Source organism: Dermochelys coriacea, chromosome 8, assembly GCF_009764565.3.
Source record: "Dermochelys coriacea isolate rDerCor1 chromosome 8, rDerCor1.pri.v4, whole genome shotgun sequence".
In the NCBI taxonomy this organism is placed as follows: Eukaryota; Metazoa; Chordata; order Testudines; family Dermochelyidae; genus Dermochelys; species Dermochelys coriacea.
In genome coordinates, this window is record NC_050075.1 from 77321314 (window position 1) to 77348327 (window position 27014).

Consider the following 27014-nt stretch of genomic DNA (forward strand, 5'->3'; position numbering starts at 1 on the left):
GAAGCAGAAACATGAGTCACAGCTAGAGCTGGGTAATGGGAGTGAGGGGCCCAGCTCGACATGCAGCTTGGGGTATATAACCAAGGTAGTGTGCGCCCCTCTAGTAAGCTGCTGTCTGTGATATGAATACACAGAGCACAGGATGGGAGACGGCAAAGAGCAAGTTCTTGTATGTTAATTCTACATTGCCAACCAATGGCTTAACAAAATGAGAAGGGGAAAGAAGCACATAACCATGTGGTCTAGGGGAAAGACCACCGACCTATTGGGTGATCTTGGACAAGTCGCTTCACCTCTCTGATCTTCAGTTTCTCCATCTGGAAAATGGGGACAATGATGTAAAGTTCTTTGAAATCTACTGATGAAAAACACTACATAAAACCCATGTCTTGATTATTGCCTAACCACAGTAGCGTATCAACTGCAAATCTGGTAAGAACAATTACTTAACTAACCAGCTGCCTCCAGAGCATGCCTTTGTAGCCAGGGGTATCCATGCAGTGCTCTGCCTCTGTTTTCCCCTTCTTCTGGGCTTCTTAAACGCCACACAATCCAAAGGAAATTAAACATTCCCCATCTAGGGTCCAAATTTATTCAGTCCTCTGGGCCACTGGCCCTCCAGGCCCCAAACCCAATTCAGTGTCTCTCTCCTGGTAATCCAAAATAAAATTTTTTCAAAATTTAACACAAACTAACTGAAACTTGGATAAGGACAGTGAGTCACAGCCTCTCCTCCACAAGGATCTTTCTTTCTGCCTCTCAGCTCCTCAAGTTTGTTCTTCTCCACAGGCCTTCCCAGCTGAATTTTCTGACTTCCTACAACCTCTGCAGGTATAACCACAGTTTCTCTAAGGTGGGGCTCATTCTGTAATCAATGTTGGCTAGCGCCAGCCCTCCACCCAGGAAGGGACAAACCATAGTTTTACAGACCATTAACTCCTAACAACAAGTGTTTCTTTTTCTGTTTAAAAAACTAGGAAATAACAAAAAAATTAATACAAAGTTAAGGTTGCCTAGCGATAGCTCATGTCCTTCCAGAACATAGAGTTCTGCAGAACTCAAACTTCTGAAGACCAGGAAATACAGAGATAAATGCCCACACAAACTTAACTCTGTTCTTGTTGAACAACACATACGCCCTGTCTTTTCACTTGCTACTTGCAATTGCTTTACTCTAAAACTCTGAGCCTATGCCCAGACAGACTACCATAGTTGTAGAACGTAGAACCACTTCATATTTGCACATAGGATACCATCTAAAAAAAAACTTATACTTTCCTTTACCCATTATTAAATCCACAGACTGCTCTCATATCCCACCTTGCTACTGACAGTACCAATAGCAAGACACCAGTGGCCTGCCGTTGACACAACCTGTGTTAAACTGATGCAGACTGAAAACTTCAAGGTATGTATGCACTTTTCCTTAGCTGTTGCTCTGCTATAATTTAATAAACTAAGATAGCAGTGCCGCAAATGGATGTACTAGCACTTGTGCAGAGTTTCAGGGAAGTCAATGGGATTCCATGCAGGCACAGGGATTTGTGTTAGTTCATCTATTGCAGGATTAGGTTCCTAGTGTGGCCTGACGAGTCATTTGCATTCAGCTGCTGTACCAGTCAAAAGGTGCTTCAGCTGTCAAGTCTTGGAATGCAACACACACTCATATAAATGTTAAAATCCAGTCCTCCTGGGTGACAATAGCAGCACTATTCTCTCTTTAATTGAATGCATGATGTTCGAGTTCTGACTGTATTACTCAGTCTTACGATGATATAAAGCGGGTGGGGGGGGGGGTCAGGTTTTTTTCCTGTAGATATATTCAGTATGTGTGGCATGTAAATAGTGCTCTATTTTTCATTTAAAGACTATGTAAAGTATCAGAATGTGGCTAAAATGATATTTTACTCTCTAAAGAATAATTTGATGAAAAATTATGATGGGCCCAAATCTGCAACAGACTCTGTATGGGTGGAGCCCCAACAGGTTTCAGTGGGGCTCTGTCTGGACACAGGCCTGCCTGTGTGGAGCCAGTTGCAAGATCAGGGCCTGTTTCTATAAAGAATTATAGCTTGGATATTTTTTGAATTTAAGATGACAATTAACCTAAATTAAACTGTTTTTAATACCGATATATCTAAACACTAACTAAGTGTAGGAGGTCTTTAAATTAAGGCTATGGTCCTGCAATTGGATCCATTCAGGTGGATCCTTGCCACCATCCTGAGCCCCACTAACTTGAACTCAATTTGATTATAGGATCAGGTCTTAATGTATTAGGCCTCAATCCTGCAATGAGTTCTGCACAGATGGATCTTGTGCTTATGCTCCTAGCTCATTATAGCAGAGGGCCTAAGTATTCTGAGAGTCTTATTACCAGATACATAGATTCATCCAAATAATACAACTGTACTCTTACAAAGTTTTTCCTGGTCTCAATTGCTTCATTGTTTTTCCAATCACAAGGATAGCTTCCCCAAATCCTCCTCTATTAGAACAAATGGTGTCTGATTCAAAGACTGTACTTCAGCTGTCTTTCATCATCCAAATGAGAAGCTCCCAGCAAGCTGTATTCAAGAAATTAAGATCCAAGCGTGGTATCCTGTACGAAGAGATCTACATTTCTGAAGCAGTTTTGACAGCTGTGATTTTGAGTTACCACCAGTATGGATGCTTAATCTGTTAATTTGAAATTGGGGCTCTGATGCTATTAAAGAGTTTTCCCATGCTTCCTCTTACTGTAATGTGGGGCACTTTTTAGATTTTAGGAACATAAAATCATACGAAAGGCTTTACAACCATCAGAAATAAATAGTTTGAGCTATATTGTGATTTTCAAGCCATGGCTTGCATTGGAGGAAGGGGAAATGGGTTGCACAGCTGTGAAAGTCATTCTGGCTGATTCAGAGGAGTACATTCCAGAGCAGGAACTCTGCCGCTGTTCGAGAGAGTGTGGCATAGGTATTCTCAGTGATGTCGGCCAGCGTGGAAGAGGAATGTGTCCTTGCCATCTTTGAGACATCTATCACTGCCAGCAGTACTAGATTCATGCTGACTTTGTCCTTATTGCAAATGTAGCTTAACTCCCAGCACAATGGGCAGAGGAGAGGCGTGTTGTATCCCTCGCCCTCTTGCTTTATACTGAGAGATGCATTTTGAGCTCTTATATTTTGATAATGTATTACCTTTGTTTGGCCTCATCTAGGTATAAGCTACTGTTTTCAATTTCTACAGTAGAAATGGAGACTAAAGTCCTTTATTTAAAAACTGCACAGACACCCAGAAGTGCAGTGCAAATTTCTCCACATTGTTCAGCTAGTATGTTTCATTGCGACATAAGTCTGCAGTGTAACTATGTCACTCAGGCAGTGTGAAACATCCATACTCCTGAGCGATGCAGTTCTGCTGACCTAACCCCCTGCTGTTAGACAGCACTGTGTTCACAGGAGAACTTCTCCCTTTGACATAGCTACCGCCGCACACAGAGGTGGATTAACTACATCCATAGGAGAAGCTCTCCTGTTGGCATAGGAGCATCTTCACTTAAGCACTGCAGCTGCACCAATGCAGCATTTTAACTGTAGACCTGCTCAAAGGGTCCATACTCCTATGATCTTTGATGAGTCCGCTTATATAATCAACAGTTCCGCCAATTGTGCCCAATGCCACTAGGAACTAACTATAAACAAACTGATTTTACGTAGACCACCGAACAGCGTTAGATGACTGGTCATGACCAGCTTTTTTCCTCCCTCTCTTTCTGTGTCATCTCAGAGCTAGTAGCCTTCATATGAACTTTAATGAAAGGTTTTGAACTGATAGGTAGTTGCTTAATGTTCTAAGATGAATGATCAGTGAAAGCGGCAGCTCCATCGTCAACCGATGGAAAATTTAAAAATAAATCAATCAGCATGAAGCTTTACAATGAGTTCAACCCTGCAATCTCTCCACCATGTCCCCATATGTGCTGATCTTCTACTCTACTAATGGCATGGCTCTGCTCCTCTAGCAGCCAACTTACACCAGCTAGGGTGTAATCTTGCCCATTATGTAAAAAGAAAAGTTGATATTACAGAGTTCCCAGGACAAACTACCAGCTGCAAAGAGAAAGACAAGATCAAGAACTAATAGTATCAAACTCAGATGATGTTCTGTTTCTCATGCCTGGTATTGTAAGACTGCACAGGGACCTCGCCATCCCCCAGTGTAAATTAGAGCAGTCTCAGGGTGCTCTGATTAATGATCTATTTCCTGTGACCTCTGGAAGCAGAGAATACTTGTAGTGGAGTATAATCCAGCCGTTTTCCCAACATACCCCTGTTTTGTCCCCTGTGGAGGGGGTTGGGAGCATGTAGAACCCTTACACTAGCTCTGCACCAGCTGAGAAGGTCCCCTTCACAAGGAATATTCTCAGAGGTCCATTTCTGCCTCCTCTTATCATAACTGAGAATGAGGCCCATAACACCTGATCTTGCAAAACATTCTCATTGACTTCACTGGGAGCAGGATTGGACTCAAAATTATTCACAACAAAAAAAATGAACAACTGTTTAATTAAATCCTATTTTCTTCATATATATCAGGACCATGAATTTCCAAGGAGGATTAAATATATTGTGGCAAATTACCAGCACTACTTTGATGGGTCTCATGCCTGCTCTTTTTGGGGAGGGTTCAGGGCATCATTTCTTGCCCCTGAACTGCCCAACTAGTGTCCTAGAGGAGGGGAGGGAGGGACCCAGCCTGCCCTCTACCCTGGGTCCCAGCCCAGGGGCCCTAGGGATAGCAGTAAACCGCTTGAACTAGCAGGTCCTTCCTCAGTCTACTTCCCTTTCCTGCCCTTCAGATTGTGGGGCTTCCTGCTGTCCCTCTGCACAAACCAGGTGTCTCTTTACCTAGGGTCTTGGTCTTCTGAGCCCAACGCAGCACTTCTCCAAACTCTCCTCTGCTTCTCTCCAAACTGCTCTCTGCTCCAACACCAATCCACTCTGCTTCAACTCCTTCCCTTGTCTGATTGAAGCCGGGGGGGGGGGGGGGGGGGGGTTTATCAGGTGACTGGCTTCAGGTGCTTTAATTAGGCAATAGCAAACTTTCTTCCCTCTAAAGGGAATAAGGCTCCCTTTGAACACTCTCCTGCTGCCCTTTGGCCATGCTGTATCACAATATGTAATACATAGAAAAGTGTATTGACAAGCTGCTTTTAGAGCAAGAAAGAAATGAGGAAGCATTAGGAAAAAAAATAAAAATTACCCCGATTAGAAATTTTGAACTAGCTGTAACTGAAACTGAATTTTCTTCACAGCATTCAGAAACACTCTCTTTTGCCATTTGAGTAAATCTGTAAAATTTCAGGCAAAACTAACAAGCCAGAGTTATAAGAGGGATCAAATACAACTTTAATAATGGAAGCTGACAGCAAACTTAACTATGGAGAAGTTACTATCCATATCTCCTCTGTGCCATTATTACAGGATTGGCCTCTGAATGTGTTAATCCCACTGATAACAAAATACAGTGTTCAACAAATCCAATAAAACTTTTAAAAATTAATGAGTTGAAGACTGAATTCTTAAAATTAATAAACCCCAAAACATGGAACAAGTACCTAGTTATAATCTGAAAGTTTTATCAAATTGAAGTAGAGTTTTCTTTCCCTTTGAAATTCACTGCTTTTTTTTTGGAAAGTGAAATTTCAGGTAACTTCTTGGTCTTTAATGGCATCTTGCCCCTTTCAATTGTTAAGCAAATTTAGAGATTTTATATAGTAGTTAATCTAAATTTTCTTCTCCTCTTCTCAACTAGCTTGTGCTGCCTCACTACAGTTATTAACTTTCCAGATTCTTTTCTTATAGTTCTTTTGTCAACAAGATTCTATGGATGTGTAGTAGCTATTCAAAATGAAGCGTTTGCAAATGGCATCTAATTTTTTTAAATTTTATTTTACCTTGAAGCTGCTTTCAGATTTAATGCAAGTAAAGCCACCAGTATGGTCTCAGATTTGAATTTCTTATAACTATTTTACGAAATGTACCAATAGGTGTAGAATGCACCTTCAGGTTACTTTGCTGTAAGACTTGTAGTTTGCATTCAGTGAACTTGTTTCTCCTTTGAAAGATAAATGAAGGCAGGAGATACTGAAAAATCTATGAAAAAAAAAAAAAAAGTTTTAGAGCCTTGATCTGTTTTCTAGATCTACAGTGTCAAAGAGCAGTTAACCACAGGCACACAGAGGCAGTGTTAATGGAGGAGAAGATGGAGATATTTCTGGTGGATATTTGAAATGTGATGACCTGGATTTTCTTCACATTCATTCTCCCCAGTACTTGCTGTGATGTTGATGTATAAGAGCTGCTTTCATCAAAGCTAACCCAAGTGCTAGAGATTTCTATAAGTGGTGAAATATCTTATATTCCCCCCCCCCCACCTCCTTGTTAGAAATTACCTGGACTGGACTGAAGTGAGGCATGTAAAATAACTTCCAGCTATAGTAATAATGCTTTTTGATTTTTCTCCTTTCTTTCTCCCATAATGCTCAGATCCATCGAGTAGGCCAATTTTGAATTGTAATTTTCTTAAGGACTATTTGATTGAGTTAGAAGGGCTTAATTGGAGCTCAGCTTAATGTGGTCATAATGATAAAGATGACAGGACACATCAATTGTGTGTGTCCTCAGTATCTTTAGGAATATGGACTAATGCTGCCTAGCAAAAAATTACAGTTACCTAGAAGGAGTTGCATAAGCAGCCGGCGGTTTGTTGCCTTGTTACTATATCTTCCATGATGAATCTTTTTTTTTTAATTAGAGAACTATAATGCATGTACTATTGACATAAAAGGATATATTTTCATAATAAAACAAAGCAATAAATCTACTATTTACTTTCGTACCCACCATATATGGATTTAAAACTGTAATCCCCCTATCACTGCACTTTTTTCTAATTGCATGGAGTGCATTATCAATTGTGCTGTCATTGGCTGCAAGAGTTTACATATCCCAACATAGGTGTCCTCAAAATACAGGTATTATGTAGATAGGTAGATATGATTGATGCTCTTGATACTTCAGTAATCAGTTATACATTTTTCACAGCATTCACCATCTACTTATTACAAAATTTAGAAAATTATGAATACTTCAAGAGCAGCATATAAAACTACAAGCACAGCAACTGAGAAATAAAGGGTGAAGCCGAAATTGGGAGGGATGCTCTCACTTGAATACCTGGGTGCTGCTGGCAGGGCTTTCTTGCTAGACTGCACTTAACTTTGTAATTTGCTTCCCTTCTTTGTTGGAAGGAACCGGAATCAGCTGACTTCAGGACAGCTTGTAAGGCCCATCTAAGCTCTTTGGTATTTTGGAGAGGTATACATTTTGAAATATTGTGTGTGAAAACAGTGAAACTGTGTTGTTGTTTAATTTATGTATAGGTACACAGGTCACTATCAGACATTTTATGCATGAAAACTGTACTCCCCCCACCCCCATTAAAATATGTAGTAATCCAGTACTATGATGTTGGTCCAACTTTTGATCTCAGATAGACCCTTGTAGGGTTACTCGTGCTTAAAGTTAAGTATGTGTGTGTTTGCACAATTGGGGCCTGTAAGCACATGCCCTCACCTCTACCTGCCTCCTCAGGCCTAGATGCAGCATTGCAGGCAATTTTGCCTCTTGCACCTGTTTGGTGGCCACTTTGTTGCAGGGACCCTCCTTGCCAGGCTTTTCCAGACTCCCTCAATAGGCAGTTCTGTGGCTCAGCCCTCCAGCCAATTCAAACAACAGGTCCTGTTCCCTTATAGGGTTCAGCTCTAAACAAAAGATCCTTTACCCCTCCTAGGCTCGACTCCAGAAATAAAAGGCCTTGGGCTCGACTTCAATTCCTTTACCCATGTAGGTCCTAGATCAGGACACCCTGCCGTCAGAGACCTTTCCTCCCCTCTCTCCGCGTGCTGACTCCCCTCCCTCACCCCCATCAACTTACATGACTTAGCTCTGCCTATTCTATCCAGGAGGTAATTAGTTACGACTCCAGGTGCAGGTCATGACTAATTGGGTCCTTTCCCTTGCCTTTCAGGTACTGGGGGCTAAGCCTGATCATACTCTTCATTTCAAGGTAGTACCCATCGGGGTACTCTCCCCGAATTACTGTTCTGAGCCCTGCAGCTCTTCTTCCAAGTCGTGTATCCAGGTAAACAAATGTTATTTGGCAGGAGACCATCTTGATAATGTTGTTTCCAGTTTTTTTTGGTCTTGTCCAGGGCCCCCTCTGCAGCTACCCTTTCTTGGAGATACTGCATTTGTGTACTCTCTACTGCTGGTCAAGACTCTTGTGGTTACCTTTGGGCTGGCAGGTCAGCGTCTACGATCAGGTCAGCTGCTCTCATCTGTCTTCCACAAACATCACCCAGTTTGTTTCCTTTCCCTCAAGGGCCTGCTCTTGGCTTCCAGGGATTGAGGCCCCATTGTCACAGTTTTGTGGTTTGCACTACAACTAGCACTCATTCAAGTTGCTGATAATTTTTTTTTCCATACACCAGGTCTATCTTGTCTGAACCATTTCTTGTTCTGCTGCCTCTTCTGTTATGAGGCTTTCACCTCTTCCAGCCTTTGGTTTGCCTCATGTAGCTGTGTTTCCAGGGCTTGTAACTGACTTGATGTCTCCTGTTGGACTATCTGGAGTAGTGCCCCCTCGTCTTTTGACATCTCTCTGCCAGCCAGCTAGCCCGCCCAATACCCCATATCGGGTGAGGATCATTTTATAGGAAACTGGTCCAAGTGGTACCCTCTCTCATAATAGGGCTGGAAATTAGGCCATTCTCTGCCTACAATTACAGGTGAGGGGAGGTCTCTTACCATGCTGCCCCTCACCTTGCTCACACAACCTTGTAGTTCTGTCTCTACCTCTGCTCTCAGGAAGAACCTTGACTCTCTGTATACACATGAGATGTGCACTGGCAAATATCAATCTAGTCTCACTGCTGGGAGACTACTTTCCCAAGCTAGCATCTACCTGCACCCATAGTCAATCAGTCCTCATTTCCCATCCATCACTTTGCTTAGTAGCAGTCCAAATAGACACACTCTGAGTAGGGAGTCCTTTCTTATATTAACCTGTTGGCCACACCAGAAACAGACAATGGGGTTCTGCTGCCTGATTCTCAGGTGCTTGTCCCAGGTACCCACTATCAACTGAGGCACCGCAATTTCCATCATTTTCTTAGGTACAGAATGGTCTAAGAATTTCACTCTTCCTCTGTCCCCCTTACATCCTAGGGGCAATGTTCACTGTCATCTTGCTTCTCTGGGAATGGTGCTCTTGAACTAATCCCTTGTTCAGGAGTTCGGCATTATCAGCTTCATATAGGCCTCTGTCCTTGCCATTACCTCATCAGTAGAAGTTGGCTGAAATCTCCTGACCTGACTTTGGGCTCCAACCCTTAGGAATTGTTCTAGGGATATAAGGTTCCCCCATCATATATAATGTGTTAGTGTTGGGCTGCAACTAGTACATTGCCAGATGTTGTAAACGTTGTACTGCCACTCTAGGGTACAGCTCCAGAGGGAAAGGCTACGGCCTATAATAGTAGTGGTATGTTTCCGGGATCAGTCAGAGTCTATCCAGAATGGTCTCTTTTATAATTCTGTAGGACCATGCCTGCTTGTTGGAGAAAGCTCAGTAGACCCACCTGAGACTCTCCCAAGAGGAGCAGGACCACTCAAGTGATCCAAGAGGATTTATCCCACCCTGCATTGGTCACTACCTTCTCAAAAATGCACAAACACACCTCTTGGTCATCACCTGGGCCCAATTTTGCCAGGTCTCGTCCTGGCGTGGACCAACTCTCTTCTCCCAAAACTATCCAGGGATCTGCTTTTCTAAGCATTGCAGGAAATGTTCTTACTGAGCTTGTTAAGCTTCTTGCTTAAGAAGCTTCTTCCTTAAGAAGCTTCTTCTTCTTCTTGCACTAATAGATGCAACAAAAGAGCATGCATCTGCTCCTGTTGGGCTGCTAGCCTGCAGAGTAACTCCACTATCTTTCCAAAAGAAGAAGAAGAAAAAAAAAGTTTTAGTTTGTCCCTCATCTTTAAGGTAGTTGATATCTCCCTCCCTCCTTGGAGAGGGGTCTCCAAATTCCACTTCCAATATTATGTGAAAGTGCATGCCATCACTTGTAGGGCTCCCCCTCATGCCTCAACATGGCATTCCAGGTGACTTTGCCTCTGACACATAGGGTGACCAGATGTCCCCATTTTATAGGGACAGTCCAAATATTTGGGTCTTTTTCTTAAATAGGTACTTATTTCCCCCATCCCAATTTTTCACACTTGCTATCTAGTCACCCTACTGACACACCTTCTGATAGCCATTTTCTTGGCTGGCTGGGGGTGGGGTCCATAACCAGACAATTCTTCCCTGCAGTCCCGCAATGAGGTCATCTATAGTTCAGCTTCTGACCAAGTCACACAACAGTCTAGTTCCCTTCTACGTTTCAGCTCTACACAAGAGATCCTTCACCCCCTCCTGGGCTTGATTCCAGAAACAAAAGATCCTTTGCCCCTCCTAGGCTTGACTTTAATTCCCTTACCTTTGTAGGCCTTGGTTCTGAGCTCCTTTCTATCAGAGAGGCCCATCTCTATCTCCTCCCTGAGTTCCCTCAGTCTTAGTTTTGCCACCTCTGTCCAGAAGGTAATAGTTAACCCTCTCCACCCACCCAGGTGCAGAACATGACTAACTGGGTTCTTGCCCTTCAGGTGTTGGTGGGTTAAGCTCCATCAGAGGGCCTTAGGTGTAAATCAAAACTAACTCCAATGAAGTCAGTAGTCCTACACAAATGTAAAACCATCATACACGAGAAGACAATCAGGCCCATTTGCTCTGTTACGATATTACTATGTGAACCACTCTAAATGTTTAATAAAAATATTTCTTCAAAAAGTTTAGTCCTCAAACTTAAGACCTGCTCCCACTGAAGTAAATGGCAAAATTCTCATTGGCTTTAAATCATAGCAGCAAATATTTTTCTCCCACTAATTAATTAATTTGATTTAAAATATATAACCTTACTCTCAGTATTTGTGAAAATCAGGCTATTACTGTTTTGTCCTGTTCAGACTAAAAATTGCCCCCAAATGCTGACAGTTATATGTTGTGCCAAGCTCAATGAATTTTAATAATTAAATTATAAGCATTTCAAAACTGGGGTTTTAACAGAAACCTAACACACTTTTATTTCCAACTGTGTTCCTAGTCTTTGCTATAATATCAAAGGAATATGGAATTACTCACCAATATACATATGCTAATTTGCTTCCCGCTTCCCTATTCTGTAAGGACAAAGTGTTTCCAAATGTGCTGTAATGTAAAAGGAGCAAGTTGGAAACTGTTGCATTGAGGGGATCTGTTAGTTTAAAACCTGAGAATTTACAAGAGGATTTTCTTTGTAAATGAGAATATTAAAATTGAACTGCTCCATCTAGTGGTAAATTATTATAACTGATCATTTTACTCTAGTTGGTGTTTAGTCCTGTTAAAAATGTTGGAGCCTGATCCTTCTCTTCTTCCTTGTGCAACTGGTTCCACTGATGCTGATGGGAATACACAAGTGAGAAAGGGAGCGGGGATTGATCCTGCTTGCTTTTAATTCCACAGGAATTTTGCATTTTATTTCAGAAGGAGCAGGACTGGGCCCTGTGTTCTTTGGTTTATTTTGTCCTCTGGAAGTAAAAAGAATTAGCTGTGTAAATAATTTGATATTTCATCTATATCTTGATACCATTTTTTTTTAAAAAGAAGACTCAAAATACAGTTAAAACTTTGGAATTCAAAGGCATATATTTGGAATACAACACAAGATCACAGTCTTCTGCTGAATGATTTGATTCTAAACCAAACTTGTTATTAATATTTCATTTTTTATCAGTGAAACGTGATTAATTTTTGTGATTTTTCTTTTAATTTCAGTATACATTGGCTTCAGCAATTAGAATTCTTATGGCAATATACAAACAAACAAACCCTAGGAGGTAGAGGGAATCCAGATTAGGTGCTCAGAGAAAAGGAGAGAAGCAATAGAGGCAGAGATTTTGAAATCTAGATTTGAGTCTTGAATCCAGATTGATCTGTGATAACTTTGGGAGGACATTTGGATAAAATGGCAAACAGCTCCTTAAAAAAATACTTGATTTCCTTCTGGGCTCCTGATGTGATCCCAAATGCAGCTAGCTGCAATAGTTCACAGGTTCAAGGTACAGAATCAGAGAGCACCCTATCAACTAAAGCTTCTTGTCTGTTCTCTGCTCAGAAAGCATTCAGTTCAAGCAAAGAGGACAAGGAAGAAGAAATCCAGCACCATGTAGCCAGCAACTGATGCCCCAAGCAGCAGGTAGCCTTGGAGAGGGGGGAGCAAAAATATTTAAACATAAAAAGCAACAAAAAGAGGGGAAAATACCAAGAAAAGTGTAAATGAGAAGGGGAAAAAGTACAAGCAGAAAAGGACAGAATGGGAGAAGGAGAAAATGTTGCCTACAATAAATGTAACAGTTAGAATGAGATCACTGCCAATCATGCTGACCAGTATTGTCTTACTGTTTCCTTATACTCCCCTGTCTGTCTCTCTGTATCCATTTGTTGTCTCATGCCTTATTAGAGTGTAAAGCTCTTTGGGGGCAGGGACTGTCTTTGTTATGTTTTTGTACAGCATTTAGCATGTTGGGGTGCTTGCAGGAATAGGGGTCCTAGATGTTACTATAATACAAATGGATAGAAAAAAAGAAGGTTATGGTGATAACTATTCTTGGGGATGCGGCAAGAGGACACATTGAGGTAACCATCTGCCAATCTGTCTCATGTAGGGATCAAACAAAAGGAGCTTGGAAACTGTTGCCCTGGAACTTATTTTTGCCAGGTCTACTTCAAATTTTTTTAAACCTGTTGCATAAGGATGGATGAACCATACATACCATACCATACATTTTGGATAGTTTCCAGTTTGACTAACTTTCCTTTCTTCTGAACAGAGATGGGCCTGAAACCTCACCCTCACCTCATTATCTGCGTTGGTGCATCAGTTATCTTTAAAAAGGGAAGATAGACAAGTGGCACTAATAATCTTAGTGCACAGGAAATAGAAGGCTTATGCCAGGGCTATTTGCACTTCCCCAGTGTTTCTGAGCTACTCTGTACTTCTCACCATTTCATTAACCTGGCTCTTCTCTGCTACATAGTATTTTCTCTTACAGATTGATAGGCACTGCTGTGGTGGAAGGGATTTATGACAGTAGGCAGTTGGAGCTGCAAACTGGACATAGCAGGGAAAAATAGGATTCTAAGATAACTCTTTATTTGTTAACATATTTCCTGCAGTTTGGTCCTTTTGAATGCATGTTTTCCCAGGCCTTAAATTCAGCCAGAGCCCACCGGACTAGAGCTCCAGTAAATATTTTCAAGCCCACAGGAGTCCCGGCACCTCCTGCGGGAAGAAGCCCAGGCTCCTGCCATGGGCCTGAAGCCCTGAGCCCCAGTACTCCCACAGGGCTAAAGCCATGAGACCTCTGCCCTAATGCTGAAGCCCAGAGCCCTGAACGGGGGTATGTAGGGGCCTCTGGGAAATAATCTCTGAGAAATTAAGCCTTGTGTTTTCCCCACTATTTGAACTTCAGGGGATATTTGGGCATTGCTGTTTTCTACTCCTCAGAGACAGAGACATGAAGAGAGTAGGGGACAATATACCAGCTGATTCAGGACAAAAATTATTCAAAAGGAAAGGGAAGGCGGGATGGCAAGAAAGACAAATATAAGAGGTGGAAGTGACACATTTGAGATGTCTCCTAGAGGTTGGAGCTGAGTTGTACATCTCAGTGTGATTTAGAGGAATTGGATCTGTGAATTGTGGTTGGTTGGATGGTGGAAGTGTGAAGGGAGTTTGTTACACAGATATAGAGCATGGTAATGCGTTTGGATATTGTCATGGTTGTTGGGTGGTTAGGAATGGGAGAAGGTTCATGTCATCTTAACTGGTCATTTCCTTTTTGTTAAATGGTTGCATTTATTTGGATATGCACTTAGACTGTCTAAACCATTAGTGAATGGTATTTTTTGTGAGAATTGTGAAGGAATACTTGGGTCATGTTCTTAAAATATAGGGCCTAATTCTCACATGAGAATACTAAAGTCCCAGAACCCTGAGGTCCACTAGCAATCATTTTCTAAAACTCCTAGTATATAGGAGAGGTCCCTGAGGACTGGCCAAGAGTGAATGGTAGGACCTGTGTCTATAAATAGTAAACGTAAAAGAGTTTAAGAAGGTGGGAGGAAGTGAAAGAGGCTAAGATAATTACCTACCAATCAGTGCAACTCAATTTCAGGAAAGACTTAAAATGAGTAATTAGAGAGTCAATTTGTGGCCAATTGAAAAGGAAGAGTGTGATAAATAACAGCCAACATGGGTTTGTTCAATCAGTCATGTCAAACTAAGAATCAATCATGTCAAACTAACCTAATTTCCCTCTTTGATAAGATAACTAATTGAGTAGCTAAAGAGTATGTGGTAGATATCACATACCTTGATTCTGGAAAGGTTTTAGATGTAGTAGCATACGGTGCTCTAGTAGGGAAATTGGAGAGTTGTGTGATAGGACTATAATAGGATGGATTAATTTGTCCCTTAAGCCTCCCTTTAAGATAGAAATGCAAAATAGTTTTAGCCAAGATAAGTATATGTCTTATTTATAGAGTGCTGCATCCCCAGAATGCTACACTGATGGTTCCAGACATCTGGGAATCAGGACAATAGATAAGCTGTTTCTATTATAAATTATCTCATCATTTTGTTTATTGAGGTATTACCCAATCTGGACCCAGTTGTGCTCTACTAAAAACTGTCTGAACTCATTTGTCAACTTCAAGAGGAACAGGAGCAGTTCCTATACGCCATATTATTCCTGCCTTACCCATATGAGTAGTAGGTTCTTGGGGGTGGGGAGGATGTCTACACTGCAATACAAGTGATCCCAAATGTCTATACTACAATTTTATAACCCTGCAGCTTGAGCCCTGCAAGCCTAAGTCAGCTGACACAGGCCAGCTGTGAGTCTTTTATTGCAGTGTAGACATAGCCATGGAAGCCTATCAAACTATTTGCACAAGTAAAGCCAGGGGAGTCACTTGCTATGGGTTAGGAGGGCAATTGTTTCCCCAGACATTGGTTTGCAAGCCCCCCCACCCCAACTTTCCATAGCTCCTCACCAGCTGGTGCTGCGGTGTCTTCCTGGGTTTGGGGGGCAGGGGCAGCTGCTGGGCAGGGCTCATAATCACCATGTTGTCAGCTCTGCCCCCCTCTCCCCACCAACTGGACAAGAAAAAGCAATGGTGGCCTGGGCCAGAGCTGAGCATGGATCAAGCCCCAGGCCATACCACAGACCAGCTATCAGTGTTCACCCCACCCCTGGCCCACAGCCAATGGCACTGGAAGGACTGGAAAAATTGGAGGGCCAAGCCAAGTCGTAACACCACTCACTGAAATTTGGCCCAGACATTCCTACAGCAGGGAAGGAGGTCTGCCGGGGGTGGGGGGGCCTGTTTAAAAAGTGTGTGTGTGGGAATGGCCTCTCCTGCCTTCAACACCCGTGCTTGTGGACTGACCCCACCCCCATCCCACAGTCTCTGGGATAGGATTGGCCTGGTACCTCCTTGTCCTCTCCATGATGAGACTAGCCCACTAACCCCCACAAGTAGCCACAGCCTCAGCAGGGAGGCAGAAGCAGGGATTTGACCCCTCAGAATTTTTCAAAATGATGCCCCGAGTAAGGTTGACAGGATGTTGCCCTATCTTAAAGTATTTTAAGACACCCCCACCAACAATGGTGTCCTTTTGCAAAAGAAATAAAAGAAGAAGAATGATTGGTTTAAGTTACTGGATTGGGATTTTTAGTTCTCATTTGTGCCATAAGCTTTCTGTGTGACCTTGGGCAAATCACTTGATCTCAGTGCTTCAGTTCCCCATAAAATTGGGATAATACTTCCTTTCCTTCTGTTCTTTATTTTAATTGTCTACTTAGATTGTAATCTTTCCGAGGTCAAGACTGTCCCTGGCTCTGTGTCTGTAAACTCTTAGTGCAATGGAGCCCTGATCTCAGTTGGGTCCTTCTCTTAATGCTCAGAAGATAAACAAGTGAAATAATAATAATGAAACATCTTGTGAATATTGAATTCTGTTTCCATATTTGATTTTTCTTTTTTGTTCTCTGATCTGAAATAGCTGTATACTTTGGAGATTTTAATATATTTTCCATAGAAGACAGGAGGCGTTTCTTTCATTTTATCTTTGACTCTAGCTGTCACGTGTTATCTTTCAGCAACATACAGGTGTCACAGTAGTCTAGAAGTCTGGTTTGCTCTTTAAAGAAATAGTCTGTTTTCAGATCACACCTCAGTTCAGTAGGACTGTTTTCCATCTTTTAGTACTGGTTTCATCCCGCATTCGAAATTCGAGAGCAGTGAAACACAGTTGTGCTTTAAACTCCATAAAATAGAGTCTTAAAGTGGAAATGCTGACAAAAACTTAACTCAGGTGGCATTAATGTTTACTGCAGCAATATCTGGAAATACTGCTCAGGAGGAAAATGTAATTTTGAAAGTTGAACTTCTTATTCCTTTTTAATTAGAAATTTATCTAACAAAAGGTGTTATGCAATTTTAGTTGTGCACAAAAGGCCTTTTAAAAAAATAAAAATTGAATAAGCAACAGAAGATTCAATGTATTTTTAAATGCAATTGTTTTAATGCAAAACATTTCTATTATACTGTGTGCATTTCTGTGGTTTTTTAAAAATGTAATGACTGTTTAACCCTAGCCAAAATCAGCAGTAACCACATGGTATATCATCATGATATTTTGAAAGCTCTATAGCCTGCTAGTGTACAGTTAGTCATTAGTGCAGAGGTAGAATTTAATCATCTGTAGAACATAGGAACTCCATTCACAGGAGGTGCTACTAATGGGCAGCACACATGCACTTCTGTTCAGTTTATATAAGGAAGATGGGACTTGCATATGGTTGCAAAGAGCTAGTAATGTAGCAATAAATTTGACCTCAAGTTAATAGCATTCCAGGTCATGGTGGCTTTTATATAACTAAGGGCCCAATAATCCAAACACTCTTAATAGCCAGGGCAGCACTAACTGGCATGAATCTCATTGACTGTCTTTTTAAAAAAAAAATCCTTCCTTTAAATAGGCAAGGTGACTCACTGCAGTCAGCACTATGCCCCGTAATGTTAGCAGAATTGGGTCTTTAGGCAGTGGTCTTTGAAGCTGCTCTTTGGGGGTGGACCAGTGAGCCCATTCATAGGCCCATTGACATTAGTGTTGTTCACCCTGGGTGCAGGGGTCTCCTTACATGCAGCAGCGTGCATGATCAGAGCCTTAGTGGTCAGCTCTCCCAAACTGCACCTGTAGTCAGCACTGTCAAGAAATATTCACTAAGAAAAGTAAGATGGAAAATGTTTAGTTTGAGCCTGATGTCATTGAACCCCTCAATCACCCAAATAGGCAGTTCTGAAAATGTCAGACAACAATGTTTTTATTTAATTAATTAATAGTTTATCTTTGTAATTTATAAAAATCCTCAAGAGCTTGTACAATAACCGTTTGAAAGGGCCAAAGTTTTAAAAATCCCAATATAAAAAGAGGGCACGTTGCAAATCCTCTAAGGGTGAACTAACCCTGCTCTATTTATTGGACTATAAGGAAAAGTGAAATCCAGCATTGAGGGCCTTCCACAGAAAATGCTCTACCACCAGCCCCAGCACATGTAAATCTCAAGCATTTTAGCTGTTCTCAATTGCTGTAATGGTACCTTATTACGTTATTATTATTTACATAGGGTGGGATTTTTAGAAGTACTCAGCATTGGCCTAATTTTGCTGCCACAGAAGTTAATGGGAATCTGGTTATTGACTTCAGTGAGAACAGAGTTAGGTCAATGTTGAGTGCTTTTGCGAATCCCATCCCCAATGCTCCTACATGTCAATAACTTGTAAACTCAAAGTACAATGCACTAAGAAGACATTTTTAAAACCTTCTGCCTGTTTGTTTTTTCTTAACTAACATTTGGCTGTTTGCCTTTTTACTGCTTGAATCCTATCAAGTGGCCTTTCATATAGTTCTTTAAACCTTGGCTATATTCCTTTGTCTCCTCTGGTTTTTAACTTTATCTTATTTTTCTTTTTTCCACCCTTATGTGACAATGTGGTGGCAAATTAAAAGTGCAAAGGAGGCCACAGATGTTCAAAAGGAACTTGGATAATAACTATGCCAATAGCATCTCAGGGCAAATTTAAAAATAAAAAGAGCAAGCCAAGAGAGAGATTGAACTCAATCCAAGACCAGCACATATTTAGAAGACTTCAAATACAATGTCCAACAGAACTATTCCAATGAAAGCAGCAATGGTATGGTAACATGTGCTTACATTCACGCACTCACTGATATCCCATTCCTCAGGATAGAAGAGAGTTTCTCAGCTTCAAATAAATGTCTTTATTCATACACATCCTTCTTATCTGCCACATAATCTACAGTCTCTTGTGAGAACACGCTAGATTTTCTGCTTCTGGATTGGGAATTCCAAACTCAAATTCATCTTCTGCCATGATGATCTCCACTTGTTCCAAACTGTCCAAGCCCAGGTCTTTCATAAAGTGGGTAGTTACTGTGAACTTTTCTAGATCTCTCTTATCGTACTTCTTCAGGACATACAGAACCGATGTCTTGATATTCTCCTAGGTAAGAGGTGGTGACACAACCTTAGTGTACTAGAGATCCGGTGCTTCTTTAGCTGCCATTCAGCTGCTGCAGATGGTGCTAAGTGCTGTGGGACTGGAGCCACAGGTGGGGGGAGCTGGAGTAGGAGGTGTGGTGGACATGGGCTGAGTAGATACAGACCACCTTGATAGTCTTGTGGTTCAGGTATTGGTCTGGAATTTGAGAGATTGTGGTTCAGTTCCAGGCTCAGCTAGAGGCTTACTGTTCACTCTTGGGCAAGTTACTTTGTGTGTCAGATTCCCATCTGTAAAACTTTATTTTTCTCTTGCCTCCAGGCCTTCGTCCTTCTTGTCTATTCAGGTTGTCTGCTTCTCTACTGGGTTTTAGATTTCAGTTTCTCTTGTTGAACAGCTTGCTAGACAGGTGGGTCGGTTTCTGCTGGACTAGTTCTTAATCCTGAAAACCTTCACTCCTAAAGGCCCTATATGCTTTTTAGGGATTATCCTTCTCCTGCAAAAATAAATTTAAGGAATTAATCCATAAAATGTATTAGTCCTTTAGGCCTTGTCTTCACTGGGCAAAAAAGTGTGTTCTTACCTCATGTTAATGAATGTGTGGTAACTAACATGAGGTAAAATCCAAGTGAAGACAAGGCAGTTTGTAGTTTTAGCATGAGTTAGTCTTTACCTCAGCCCGCTATGGGGGAATGGAGCCTTGTTTGTACCTTCTCCACAGGATGGAGCAATTGATCACTTCCTGCCCCATGTTGGGGGTGAGTAGGAGTAACCCCTAGGACTACTAGGATTTACTGTTCCATTTGGGTAGAGAAGGGAAGAGAGCCCAGGCTTTTGGCTGTGTCCATCTTGCTGCACTTAGCCACTGCTGAAGGCAACTTCATTTCCCATTTGAAAAAAAAACCCAGCTGTCTGTCCTGCATACTGGCAGGCTGACACATCATGGCCCCAGGTGTGTTGCTTTTTAGACTATTAAACAAAAATGTGCCAAAAGGGCTACAGCTGACTTACATATACTCTGAAGCCGACAAATGTCTGGCGAAGGTTCTGTGTTAATATGGGTTGTGCTTCAGCAATATTTTTTTTCTTTTGTTTTTAGCTGTAACGTTTTCCATTTCTGTATCCCCCTTATAGTATTTATATGGGCTGGGTCACATCAGCAGGGCCTGGGCATAAAGATGATGAATGGCCTTGCTACCTCTACTGACATGCTGACATTTCCTCAGGACCCACAGCTTGGAGGCTTGAGGAAGGGGGAAATGCTTCACTCCCCATCTCCTAACCTTGTAGTTAGGGCCTGGGAAGTAAAGACCCACTTACCACTACTGTTTTCTGGGCCCAGCAAAGAGAAACTCCAGCTCTGGGGAGAAGTCACCTGGCCCTTTTTGCTCCTGCTGGGTTCCATCCTTTTGTGGTTGCGCAGAAGAGACAACAACTCCCTTTGTCTCTTCTCTGCTTCCAAGTGCCTCCCTCCAGCTTAATGTAGAGGTGTAGGGGAGCATCCAGTGGATGGGGAGTGCCAAGTAACTACTGTTACTACTACTGTTTTCTGGGCCCAGCAAAGAGAAACTCCAGCTCTGGGGAGAAGTCACCTGGCCCTTTTTGCTCCTGCTGGGTTCCATTCTTTTGTGGTTGCGCAGAAGAGACAAGAACTCCCTTTGTCTCTTCTCTGCTTCCAAGTGCCTCCCTCCAGCTTAATGTAGAGGTGTAGGGGAGCATCCAGTGGATGGGGAGTGCCAAGTAACAAGGCACATGCTGAGTGAGGGAAGCTCCCGTGAAAGAAGCGAAACTGAAACAGCTTAATGGGACTAAATCGGGGGGCCCAGATAATCTTCATCCAAGAATATTAAAGGAATTGGCACCTGAAATTGCAAGCCCATTAGCAAGAATTTTTAATGAATCTGTAAACTCAGGAATAGTACCGAATGATTGGAGAATTGCTAATATAGTTCCTATTTTTAAGAAAGGAAAAAAAAGTGATCCGGGTAACTACAGGCCAGTTAGTTTGACATCTGTAGTATGCAAGGTCCTGGAAAAAATTTTGAAGGAGAAATTAGTTAAGGACATTGAAGTCAATGGTAAGTGGGACAAAATACAACATGGTTTTACAAAAAGTAGATCGTGCCAAACCAACCTAATCTCCTTTTTTGAAAAAGTAACAGATTTTTTAGATAAAGGAAATGCAGTGGATCTAATTTGCCTAGATTTCAGTAAGGCATTTGATACTGTGCCACATGGGGAATTATTAGTTAAATTGGAGAAGATTGGGATCAATATGAACATCAAAAGGTGGATAAGGAATTGGTTAAAGGGGAGACTGCAACGGGTCCTACTGAAAGGCGAACTGTCAGGTTGGAGGGAGGTTACCAGTGGAGTTCCTCAGGGATCGGTTTTGGGACCAATCTTATTTAATCTTTTTATTACTGACCTTGGCACAAAAAGTGGGAGTGTGCTAATAAAGTTTGCAGATGATACAACGATGGGAGGTATTGCCAATTCAGAAAAGGATTGGGATATTATACAGGAGGATCTGGATGACCTTGTAAACTGGACTAATAGTAATAGGATGAAATTTAATAGTGAGAAGTGTAAGGTTATGCATTTAGGGATTAATAAGAATTTTAGTTATAAGTTGGGGACGCGTCAATTAGAAGTAACAGAAGAGGAGAAGGACCTTGGAGTATTGGTTGATCATAGGATGACTATGAGCTGCCAATGTGATATGGCTGTGAAAAAAGCTAATGCGGTGTTAGGATGCATCAGGAGAGGCATTTCCAGTAGGGATAAGGAGGTTTTAGTACCGTTATACAAGGCACTGGTGAGACCTCACCTAGAATACTGTGTGCAGTTCTGGTCTCCCATGTTTAAAAAGGATGAATTCAAACTGGAGCAGGTACAGAGAAGGGCTACTAGGATGATCCGAAGAATGGAAAACTTGTCTTATGAAAGGAGACTTAAGGAGCTTGGCTTGTTTAGCCTAACTAAAAGAAGGTTGAGGGGAGATATGATTGCTCTCTATAAATATATCAGAGGGATAAATATAGGAGAGGGAGAGGAATTATTTAAGCTCAGCACCAATGTGGACACAAGAACAAATGGGTATAAACTGGCCACCAGGAAGTTTAGACTTGAAATCAGACGAAGGTTTTTAACCATCAGAGGAGTGAAGTTTTGGAATAGCCTTCCAAGGGAAGCAGTGGGGGCAAAAGATCTATCTGGTTTTAAGATTCTACTCGATAAGTTTATGGAGGAGATGGTATGATGGGATAATGGGATTTTGGTAAGTAATTGATCTTTAAATATTCAGGGTAAATGGGATATTAGATGGATGGGATCTGAGTTATTATAGAAAATTCTTTCCTGGGTATCTGTCTGGTGAATCTTGCCCATATGCTCAGGGTTTAACTGATCGTCATATTTGGGGTCGGGAAGGAATTTTCCTCCAGGGCAGATTGGAGAGGCCCTGGAGGTTTTTCGCCTTCCTCTGTAGCATGGGGCATGGTTGACTTGAGGGAGGCTTCTCTGCTCCTTGAAGTCTTTGAACCATGATTTAAGGACTTCAATAGCTCAGACATGGGTGAGGTTTTTCATAGGAGTGGTTGGGTGAGATTCTGTGGCCTGCGCTGTGCAGGAGGTCAGACTAGATGATCAGAATGGTCCCTTCTGACCTTAGTATCTATGAACTAGCTCAAATACACAGTATCCTAGGCTCAAGTTCTGGAGGTCTGTCTGTCTGTCTTTCACTTAGATCACTGGCTAGGGAATTCAACCTCCATTGCCATAAAATCTCTTTACTTTCTGACCACCTAGGCATTAGGGAACTCCCTTGTTTTAACCCTTTATAGGAGTCTTTCCCAGCATGCTGTCCTGGTTAACTGGCCTTTTAAACCTGGGAGATACAATCTGCCTCATTCTGAAGTTTTGCTCTAACTGTACAGATTGTGGCTCCCACCCTTCAGCTACTTGGCTGTACTCCGTAATTTAGTATGTATTTTCCTAGCTTTCTGCCCTGAGATGGTGGCACATCTTCCCAATCTTTTATTTTTTTGATTTATATTGAGGTGGGTATTTTTTGTTTGTGGATTAACTTTATCTTTGGAATTAAGCTGAATAACCTCGCTCCCTCTTTCAGTCACTAAAGCAGAAAGATATAATGAAGTCCACAGTCCAACACATTAACTTAAGAAATACTGGAAAGCATTCAGTAAAGGGTTTGTTACCTGAAAGTGCTGGCTTGGCAGCCCTGGACACACTCTTTATCCACAGAACAGGTACAGTATAGGCAGAGTCAGCACAAGCTTTCCCATCGCCGTTCCATGTATGCACTATATCCTGGATTACTGGGTGGGTGGGCACCTCTAAGGGCAAGAGTGCAGTTCAGTTCCTGTGCCCATTTCACCCTTATTTTAACTACCGAAACTTCCAGGAATGGTGCAAATTAGTGTCAGGTGTAATGCTGGCTTTTGGAGTCAGTAGGGATTTAATATCACAAGTGAACAACATATTGCATAATGCCATCCTTATAATGGTCCCAATTCTGCAGTCCTTATTCAGGCAAAACTCTCATTGAATTAGAATAAGGGTTTGGTATTTGCTTCAGTTCAGTAACTGTTTTCTTTTTCCTGCAGCATTTTGACAAAGAAGGAATGAACTGTTTATCTTATAAAAAATGTATAGTCTATGGCTTCTGTAGTCTTGTGAAGAAGACATCTGCTGTCCAAATAGCAAAGTTAAAGTGACTGTGCATAAAGTAAATACAAACTTCAACTAGTATTTCAGTTTGAAAACCAGTCTGAACAATACTTAGATAACTTCTCTGTGCTGGAGCATCTGCCCCACACTGGCCTGTAAGGGGTTAATGTAGCCCCAGGGAGGCTGGGCAGAAAGCAGCCAATAGGAGAGGGGCTATGAGGAGCAGCCGCTCAGGGCCTGGCAGGCCCATATAAGAAGAGCTGGAGAGCAGAGCAGCTTCTTTTGCTCCATGGAGTTTGAGGAGGGGAAACTGGCTCTCTTGTAGGAGGAAGAGCCAGAACAAGACCTAGTTACTGACTCAGAGTTCAGTCTCCAGAGAAATGTTCTTTATGAGCCTCATTTAAATTACACAGAAATTGGAATTATGCATTGTTTACGGTTGGTAAAAAAAAAAATCTTACTGGTAATTTTGTTGTACTGGCATTAGCTATTCACTGGGGGCCCTATATTATGCACCCACATAAAAACACACTGAGGGGAACAAAGGAATCCTGCCCTATATGGGTTTGGGTGCACAGCCTCCTCAGATCACAGGAGAATGGGGATTACAGTGCAGGAAGAGTACAGGGCCAAAAAATCAGCTACAGAGACCAGCCATCTGCAGAAGCCCTGCCCCTCAACCCTGCAAATATGTGGAAGGACTTTATACTTCTCTCAGGAACCCCATCTAGTCATGGCAGCATGGCTGGCTTGTGGCCATGCTGCCTTTAGCTGCTGGCCAGGATCTGCACTCTGTGACCCTTTCTGATGGGGCCCACAGAGCATGAAGGATGAGTTAATGTTGCTTCAAGCAGCATTAAGGAATCCATTTTTAATGCACTTTTTCCTGCAGAGGAGTGGGGGAAACATAGCTTTGAAGATGGGTGTTCCCTGGTTTCTCCTCCAGCTCTGCCCATACCCTCTTTTATGCTCTGGCTAAATTTGGGTGGATGGGCAGAAACATACTGCATTTTCAATCCTCACAGCATTTGTCAATGTTTTTTTCTCCTCCTCAGTGGACACTGCACCACTGGGGAAGTGAGAGGCAAAGAGGCAATGTGTATCCTCTGCATTAACAGTCTCTTTATTTCTGTTTTATGTAGAGTGTCTTAAAAACTTGATTTGAAAGTTACTTACCAAATATTCTACTAGTTTTTTTCACTCTTGGCTTCATATAAAATACACTGATAGCTGTAAAGGGACACTGGCAATTTAAGACCTTGATTCAGGAAAGCATTTGAGCACATCTTTAACTTTAAGACTCTGCTTAAGTCCAATAGAAGTCCTATGACTTCAATGGGAATTAAGCACATGGCACATGTTTCACATTAAGCCTATGTTAGGGTGGCACTAGGCTTTTAAGAGGGCAGAGGCCAGTGCACCTCTGACTAGTCAGTTGACTGTCTCTTATCCTCAGCTCGGCTTAAGAAAGGTCATCTGGACTTTAGAGAGAGGCGACTGGGAGACTCAGAGTCTGAGAAGACTCAGATACGGGAGGTGCAGGTGCAGGTGCCAGTTACCAAAGACTCAGGGGGAGACAGGAAACTGCAAGGAAGAGCTGGCAGCTGAGTCACTTGAGAGAGGGCTACATGAGACCAAACAAACAGAGAGCTGAGTTTGGATGAGAACTTGCCAAAGCTGGGGAGTCCCAATGAGTGGAAAGCTCAGGTAGCGGCCCCAGATAAAAGGGGAAGATGCAGCTTAGTCAGGGGAAGCTGAGACTAGAAGCAAGAGGGTTCCTGCAGGAAGGTGGATCCCCTGAGCAGGGTTAGGACTCACAAGCAGGGAGGCCTGGGAAGGGAAACACTGCAAGAGGGGAAGACCTGAGTGGGAGGGTTGTGGGAAGAGCCCAGGCACAAAGGCTTAGTCTTCAAGGGACATTCCCTGAAGAGGGGTGGGGCTGCCAGGCAAGTGGGAAGTTGAACCCTGTGGGGAGCTCTCTGTCTAGTGGGAGACCTGACTTGGGGGCTGTGATAAAGAGTTATGGGACTGGTCACTATCAGAAAGGTAGGCCTGGAGACTGTGGTCATGGATCAGGAGCAAAAGGATCAAAGTGCTCCTATTGACTCTTGAGTGGATGACCTGGAGGTGATGTCCCTGGAGAGGGGAATGGAAAAAACAATTGTAACTTTATATGCTTGTGGAAACGTTTATTTTGGAGATTTGGGGGAATTACCAGTGTATATGAATAAATTATGGCCAGAGGAAGGCTTTGTAGTGGGCACTGAGAGACTAGGTTCATTTTAAGGGTGGAAGAAAGGGGAAACGGACGGTAGGCATACCTTTTGGCACTTTTATTATTATGTGGCATAGTTTCCTTCTCCTACAGTTTGGGCAGAACATGCTCCCCTTTTTGTGATTAGAATAATCCTTATAATCATCTGCAAAATGGCTTTTTTTTTTTTTTTTGACTGGTAAAGTTTGGCATGGAGTCCTAGTTCTTCCTTTCCTATGCAAGGTGATATGCTTGGCCTTTTCTGACATCTTGTGATGTGTTCCTTTTGATAGGCACTATGTCACTCGGGTTGCCAACTTTCTAATTGCACAAAACTGAACCCCCGTGCCCTGCCCCAGCCCCACCCCCACTCACTGTGGGCCCCCCTCCCTCCGTTGCTCACTTGCCATCCTCACTCACTTTCACTAGGCTGGGGTGGGGGGTTGGGATGCGGGAGGGGATGAGGGCTCCAGCTTGGGGTGCGGGCTCTGGGTTGAGGCCAGAAATGAGGGGTTCAGGGTGCAGGAGAGGGCTCTGGGCTACAGGCAGGCGGTTGGGGTGCAGGAGGGGGTGCAGGCTCTGAGAGGGGGCTCAGGGCTAGGGCAGGGGATTGGAGTGTGGGAGAGGGTTCAGGGTGTGGGCTCCGAGAGGGAGCTTTGGTGTGGGAGGGGGTTGGGGTGCAGACTCTGGGAGGGTGGTTGGGTGCAGGAGAGTATTCCAATCTGGGGCAGGGGTTTGGGGTGCAGTTGGGGGTGTAGGGTCTGGGAGGGAGTTAGGGTGTTGGAGGGGGTTCCGATCTGGGACAGGCTGTGGCCGGGCGGTGCTCAACTCAGGAAGCTTCCAGTGGGTGGTACAGCGGGGCTCCCTGCCTGCCCTGGCTCCATGCTGCTCCTGGAATTGGCCACCATGTCTGACCCCTAGGCGGAGGCACAGCCAGGTGTTTCTGCAGAGTGCACGCTGCCTGCGCCCACAGATGCCGCCCCCCCAGCTCCCATGGACCGTGGTTCCCAGCCCATGGGAACTGTTGAGGCGGCACTCGGGGTGGGTGCATTGTGTGGAGCTTCCCTGATCACACCTGCTCATAGGGACTGCGCAGAGCCAAGGCAGGCAGGGAGCCTGACTTAGCCCCGCTGCGCCTCCAACTGGACTTTTACTGGCCCAGTCAGCGGTGCTGACCAGAGAGGCCAGGATCCCTTTCCGAATGGGTGTTCCAGTCAAAAACCGAACTCCTGGCAACCCTATGTATCACACACGGGAGCATATGACCCTTAGTTAATCTCCTTTC

The 27014-nt window shown here is 42.9% G+C and overlaps 1 long non-coding RNA gene across 1 annotated transcript in view; it reads left to right on the forward strand.

The window, feature by feature from the left end:
- The window catches only part of LOC119860655, an 85356-nt gene that overhangs the window by 5531 nt on the left and 52811 nt on the right, over positions 1-27014 (forward strand). The window contains exons 2-3 of the long non-coding RNA XR_005294592.2: positions 1303-1408; positions 8080-8193. This is a non-coding gene — a long non-coding RNA (uncharacterized LOC119860655). The remainder of the gene's footprint in view (positions 1-1302; positions 1409-8079; positions 8194-27014) is intronic.